The sequence below is a fragment of the Macaca thibetana genome, chromosome 3, assembly GCF_024542745.1.
Source record: "Macaca thibetana thibetana isolate TM-01 chromosome 3, ASM2454274v1, whole genome shotgun sequence".
Taxonomy (NCBI): domain Eukaryota; kingdom Metazoa; phylum Chordata; class Mammalia; order Primates; family Cercopithecidae; genus Macaca; species Macaca thibetana.
The window spans coordinates 105,716,980-105,724,568 of record NC_065580.1 but is presented as its reverse complement, the minus strand read 5'-3'; positions in this window follow the sequence as shown (position 1 = coordinate 105,724,568).

Below are 7,589 nucleotides of genomic sequence, written 5' to 3'. Positions count from 1 at the left end.
TCAGAAGGAAGGGCCCAGTGCTTGGCAGGTGTGTGGATGTGTGGATGTGCGTGTAGATGGATGGAAAGAACTGGATTTCTATGGCAATGGCTGAAAGGATCAAGATCACAGAATCAGGTCTTGTCCCTAATGAAATGAAATCGACTCCTTGCTACACTAAATACAAAAGTCTGTAGGGAAGCAGTTTGCATAGCAATCTATACTGAAAAGAGATTCCTCTCTGGTTAGATTGAATTCCAAAAGAAAATATGTCCATGATGGGTGAAAATAGAAAACATCACAGTCAAATGAGAGTGGCTCCTACCTCACAGATGGGACCCTGTAATAATGATGTCTGGTATGGAATGGGAGCCACCAGAAACCAAAACAAAACAAAGAGCATGAACCCCAAGTTTCGGACATTCAATGAATGGAATAGAGTATTTATGCTGGTAGCACCCAGAGCAAAGCCGGTGACTGCAGAGATGGGAGCAACTGTTCATTCACTGCCTCCTGGGCTCTGTGTTATATTTGGAGTTGGCACACCCATTTCTCTGCGTTTTATTTAAAAGAATTGAAACCATAAACAAAGAGTCCCGCTCTCCTGCGTGTTTGTTTTTGCTCTGATTCTGTGTTTGACTGATTGAGAGAGTCAGGCCATGGCTGGAGCGTCACTCGCAAGCACATGGTTTCTCCAACTCGGCTCCTTCCTCGCTGGCTTGGGAACTGGGAGTAGGAGGGAAGTACTGGTTTAATGTCGGCACCAGTGGGTATTAGGTGCCATCGCATTTGCCTTTCTTTTGACTTTTTCTTTTTTTTTCACCAGGGTTCTATAGGGGAGAGCTATGGGGATAGGATGAATATCATGTTGGGTGGTTTGACTTCTATTTTTCTCCATTTGCAATTACATTCTCTCCCCCAGTGACTGAGAGGGAAGGAGTTTGCTCCACATGGCACACGGACACGGGCCGTCTGGCAGCTCACCCTAAGAACGAAGGGATTTGCGTAGGCCTCAAGGGGTTATCTGAGAGTAATGGACCCAGGATGATGACTGATTTCACAATTGATCTATGGTGACAATCCTAAGGTAAGGGTTAGAACACTTGGGTGCAGCTTGGGGCAAGCCCCTTTACCTCTCCATTTTAATTAGCTAATATGCCTGTGTTGCCTCCCTAAACAGAATTGTGAGGGTAAAAAGGATTACTATGCTAAAGCAGCGACTTAATCTCTATCAAAAGTCAGACTGAGAGGAGCAATGTTTCTGGAGCTCAGTGTACTGCATGATGAATATACTCTCTTTTTCTTTTCCCAGACATTCTTTAATTTATTCTTGAATTAAGTCATCTCATTAAAGAAAACACCTGGGCATTAAAATGTTGCTCACCCACTTCCACCTACCCCCTGTAGAGTCATTCTTGCTGAAGGATCCTTTGGCTTGGCACACAATAAGGAAACAGTATCAAAAATGGTACATAAAGCATGGTGTGGTCTCTGCTCCAGTACTAAGTAACACTGCATTCTAGTTACATGGTGTTCAGAAGAGATTTTTTTCTCTTAGTGTCAGGAATCGCTTATATTAAATCATTTTATTCTCCTGTTATTAACATTGACTCAAGGAAGTGATCTGGCTTTCACTTTCATGTTGGTTACTAGAAAGCTTAGAGCTAACTCTGGAGTAGTACCGCATAGAACATGCAAGCGGGGACATCCAAGCTGGATTGCAGAGTGAGGACTGGGGCTCTACCACTTACCAGCTGCATGATTTGGTTACCTAACCTATCTGTACTCTTTCTCCAACCGAAAATGGGGATTAGTATAGAACTAACCTCATGGGATTGCTAGGAAGTTTAAATAGCTTCACATAGAGCTTAGAACAGTGGCTGATATGTATTAGAGCTTGTAAAGAAAATAAACTCTTCAATATGTATTTTTGTATCCAACCTACTTGGAGCTGCATTATATGTCCTTATCTTTGTTTTATATTTTTTCTTTCTTCTCTATTTTACTATTTCCATGGCTACTATGCCATTATAGATATACACTGAGATTTAAAAAAAATAATTCCTCTACTGTTAGATTGATAATTTGTAATGCCTTCTTATTATATTTCATTGCAATAGCATCTTTGCACACAATGCCTCTATATTCCTGGTAATTTCCTTGGAATAGATGCTCAGGATTAGAATGACTGCATCAAAGGATATAAATACATTTGTATCATTATATGTATTATTCTTCTATAAGCAGTAAATAAAAGTACTGATTCTTCACAGTTGCATAAACATCAAGAATTATCTTTAGAAAATAACATAAAATCAGAGGCTATTTCAAAATGAGAGTTTCTTCTAGTGTGGCCCTCAATTTTGGAAATTCCAAAGACCCAAGGTGTTCAGAACTTTTGTTTGCTCATTGAAGAAGATACATGTGATGAATGCAACAATATTTTCCAAGTGCTAGAAACTCAGTGTTACCAATCGGCTCTTAAATATACTGCTTATGTCACTTTTGTGTGCTGCTATTTTGTGATATTAGTATATTAGCATTTTCCCACATTATTAGAAGCATTTTGTAAAAACTTCATTGTCACTAATGGTAGAATATTCCACAAGATGAATATATCATGTTTTACTTAGTCATTCCTATGTTGTCATTAAAGCCTATCCAATTTGTGATTATTGTATATGATGCTGCAATAGACATCTTTGTGCATAAAGTCCTTCCTTGATCTAATCCTTTTTCTTATACTAGATTTCAAAATAGAGTTACTGGGCTAAAGCATGAATATTATCAGGGTCTTGATTCATATTGTCAAATTGTATGAAGAACATTTTAAAGACAATTTTAGAAACATAAAGTAATGTGATTGGGGAGGAGGAAACGGTGTTTCATTTATCTAAGAGAAAAGCATCCCTGAAGACACTGACTTACAGTGAAGCAGGTGAAGTATGAGCTGCAGGGCCCTCACCAGCTTGCCCCTGCCTGGGCCTTGGGTGGAACCCTAACAACATGCTCATCTGATCATCCATTGTTAGTTTATTTAAGCTGATGAGGTAAGGCATTTTAACTCAAATTTTAAGGCGGTTGTCTCTTCCTACTCCATCTACTTCGACACTCCCCTGATCAGGTCAAAGTTATAGAAAAATTCATGGGCATTTTGGCGATATGCATAAGAGGAAGTTGAGTACTTGATTTTGTTTTTATGATTTTTCTTAAAGAGAATCACTAAAAATTATGTGAGGTTTCAGGCCCCACAAAACTTGCATTTGCATCTGCATTTCCATTTAAGATAGCCAAGTTGAAAAATGCCAGGATCTGTTTATCAAGCCCTATGAAGCACATATTTCCAGCCAAGCAGAATTGGTTTTAAGAAAATCCAAGAGTTATTCTCTGGGCCAACCCTTGCATATGAGAGCAGGATGAAACCTCTTGAAACCCTGTGCTGTCGAAAGCTGGCTTTCCTGGACAAATGAAGCAGAAGTCTGCCAGAGACTGGCCATTGAGAGGAGGTGAAAGCTTCCACCAGCATCCTTGTTCTGGATTCTAGAAACAGGACCCAAATTTCTTTCATCTGAGTGGCTGTGCCCACAGCTCTTGGCACCATCCCAATGATCACCCTAGGGGCAGGGCTGGCCAAGGCACCATGTCAGGGCCAGTGTTCAGTGGCACCCATTGTGCCAAATGGAGATCAGAAATTAATTGGAAGTGGCCAGGTTGCTCAAAATCCAAGATCTGGTCCACTGGAGCCAGCCAACTCCACCTTTTAGGGCTTGGTTAGAAACAAAGAGTGCAGAAGAGACAAAAAAGCATTTGCATCATCACATACTACTCTATTTCCCTATCCAAAGTCTTCTGTTTTTCCTTTTCTCTGAAAGGAAAATGTGCACCCTGCATTGGGATAAAGATAGATTGAGGAAGAAAAAGAGATGGCGGTAGGGACATTCAAGGCCCATTGGACATGGAGGGTAAGCGAGAGACATGTAAACCTGGCCAAAGGGCAAGCATATGTCCTTGATTTGGGGGGAGCAGTCTCCATTCTTAATGTTCCTTCCTGTTGTCTTGATTTGGGATTCTGAATGAATGAGACAGATCTCTCTCCTTCACAGCTCCATCTTTGCCAATGTAAAGAAGGGCTATAAGGAGAGAAGACAAGAGCTGAGTTTGAGAGTGAAGCATGGTGAGGGAAATAAGAGGAGGCCAGGGACTTGGGAAGAAGAGATCACAAGTTTCACTGAGTGCAGGGAGAAAGCCACAACTTTCATTTTTGAATTTTAATTACATGCAAAGTTTTGATACATTCAAGCAAAAATAAGTTTCAAGTTTAAGTCAAAACTCTGCATACACAATAATAAAAAAGTAAACAATAAATAAACAAGCTAAAGCTTTCCAGGAATTGATTTTAAAACCCTATCAGAAAGCAGTGTCTCCTTCAACTCACCCCACCCCTGCCCTCCAGCGCTGGGTTCCAAAGCTCCAATGCCACGTCAAAGGGAGTATCTAACCCCAGACTTGAAGGAGAGGGAAAAATCTCTCCTAGTCCTTGGAATGTAATTACCATTAAGGTTGAAAAACGAGGGCGATGAACAGTAGTGGCAGGTTTTTTCAAGTTTATGTAAACACTGGCTGCAGGGAGATGGCTGAGATGTTGGAATCAAAGCATCCTTGTCACATCAGTGCTTTAAATCTCTAAGCAACTCCTTGAAGATCATCTGGCCTCTGTGAACATAAGCAGCTGATAAAAGGTGCCGCTAAGCTCACTTCTTATCTACTCTCACAGGCAGACTGCCCCAAAGCTGCATCTTAGGGAAACCAGCCACTGAATGGTGCTTGGAGCTGCTTTCAAGCCACAGGATGGGGCAGGCTTCTGGGGTGCTTCCTGCAGGTGTACTGGTTTCAGGAAGGACCTCGTTCTCCCAGGGTGAATCACACTTGCTTCCTTAAATCTCCTCCAGGGCCACATTTGTTATCTTTGGTAAAATGAACTTCCAGGGTTACCAAACAAACAAACAAACAAACAAAAAAAAGCAAGAGGGATACAAGCTACCTATGGAGAGTGAATGGGTCTGCATCCTTTACTTAAAGATCAGGAATCTGTGACTTGCGCACAAAGCAAAAGCTCGGCCCAAAAGGTCTTCCCCTGGCCTTGTCCACCAGAGAACACACTGAAGTGCTCTTTTATTTATTGAAGTGAGCTCAGTACCCTTTGTGGGCCTGATTTGGTGGCCTTAGTTTTCTGGCACTGCTCTTCAGTATTAATATTAAACCATCAAGACAAATCTGAAAGGGGATGAACAGTCCCTTAGTCTCAAGTCAGCAAGCAAGCAGTGACCATTAATCATGCAGATCGTTCAGCTGAATGATTTCAGCCAGTTAATCCAATTTCTCCTTAACTGGAGGAGATTTGAGACAAAAACAACCAATGTAAACTACCTAGCATAGTGCCAAGTCATCAATAGATGTTGGTTCCTACTTAACACCTGTCTGAGTTTCTTTCATATGAATGGCCTTGGATCACCTAAGCTCAAAGGAAAGCATGGTATGTAGAGTAGCTGGAGTGAGATGCAAGCTTTCACTTCAGCTAGTGAGATAAGTATTGTTAGAAAGTTACTAAAATTAACTTTGGAAAATTTTTTAAAATGAGTGCATTGCTCCATTTTCACACTTCTGGAAAGAATACCTGAGACTGGGAAATTTATAAAGGAAAGAAGTTTATTTTCCTCACAGTTCTGCATGGCTTGGGAGGCCTCAAGAAACTTACAATCATGGTAGAAGGTAAAGGGGAAGCAAGACACCTTCTTCACAAGACAGCAGGAACAAGAGAGAGCACAGGAGAAATTGCCACTTTTACAGCATCAGATCTCATGAGAATTCCCTCACTATCATGAGAACAGCATGGGGGAAAACTCCCCATGATCCAATCACCTCCCACCAGGTCCCTCCCTCTACACATGGGGATTACAACTTGAAATGAGATTTGGGTGGGGACACAGGACCAAACAATATCAATGAGGAAAAGTGAAAATCAGAAACAATTTCTTTACAGTGACATGAGATCTATTATTCCTAATTTAAATATATATATTTAATACATATAAAATATATATTTAATATGTATTTAAAAATATATATTTTTATATATAAAGTTTCTGATGACACTGGCAAAGCAAAACAGGCAACATTAGGTTTGGCCATGAGTCTGAGATTATGATCTGATAGATTCATTCCATTCTTTCAGTATTATCAACCCTGGATGTTGAGTGTTTAACCTGGAATCATGTAAAGAGTCTCACATGGGCCATCTTCTTACTTTCTTTAAACATGATGCCAAAGCCATACCAACTGTGTAGACTACAAACACTCTTAGGCAAAGCAATCATTCTAATTTAACCTACCAAGTCAAAATGCAATGATCACAAAAACAGTTTTGAACTGATTTGTCGATTCTAATCAAGCAAGCATTGATTCGTTTGTTCATTCACTGATTATTCACTTAATATATTCCAGGAACTGTTTTAGCACTTGAATACAGAGATAAATAAGACCTAGCCACTAACCCTCTGTTCCCCACAAGCGCACATGTAAACACACAGACACATACATGCGTAGTATACTATAGTCAGAAGGGGAGATGTTCACATAAGGGAAGAATCACAACACCAGTCTGATGACTAGCTTAACAGAGTGTCCTGCTGGGCCCCTGTTAACTTCAATAGAGATGGCACCAGATTCAAGAGGTGAAAGGACAGAACCCAGAGCCAGTGAATGAAACATAAAGTTTATTTGGGGGAACTTACAGGGCAGTCCAGTGGTGGCGGGCTGGACAGGAGAACTGCGACTGCTTATAAGAAGCATGCATTAATATAGCATTTTCACTTAGCACCCTCCTCTCAGCAACCTTCATGTGGAAATCTTCATTTCTTAAGTTATTGCTGTCAAGTTCATCTACTATGCACAGAGATGTGTCAAGTGCATCTACTATGCACAGAGATGCGCCCGAAGTTTCTGAGATCACAGGAGAAAGGATTGCCAACCCATCTGGACAAGTCTTTATAGAAGAGTGGACCTTCAGCTGGTCCTTAAAGCAGCCGGTTTGGTTTGCATGTCTAAACATCCACCCTAGCCAACCAAGCAAGGACAGCCCTGGTGTCCAGGGAGAAGCTCACTTCTTGCTGGCATAAGAATGTGATGATAGAAAGAGGGAAGAGCGGAAACAGAGTCAGAGAATATGGACTGACATTTTTAAAATATCTTCTAAAGTATACTAATACATGTAACTTCCTTGGAAATACATAGAAAGGGAAAAAATAATTTTTGAATAAATAGAGGGATAGATAGATATAATATAAACCACAGAAAGTTAAATGTATTGTAGAATCTGAGTGAGTATGTGAGTGTTTGTTGTACAAGTCTCTCGACTTTTCTATATGCTTAAAATTGTTCATAGTATAATGCTGGAGACAATCACCTTGTATAAAGTTTCCCTGAACAATATGTATGGTTTTAGGCCTTATGTATCTCTCATTAGTTTTCCATAGCCATTTTAAGATGTCCATGGAGAAATACTTTTAAAGGGTTTTATTCTAATTCTTTCTCCTGAAAGCCCTCTAGAGAAT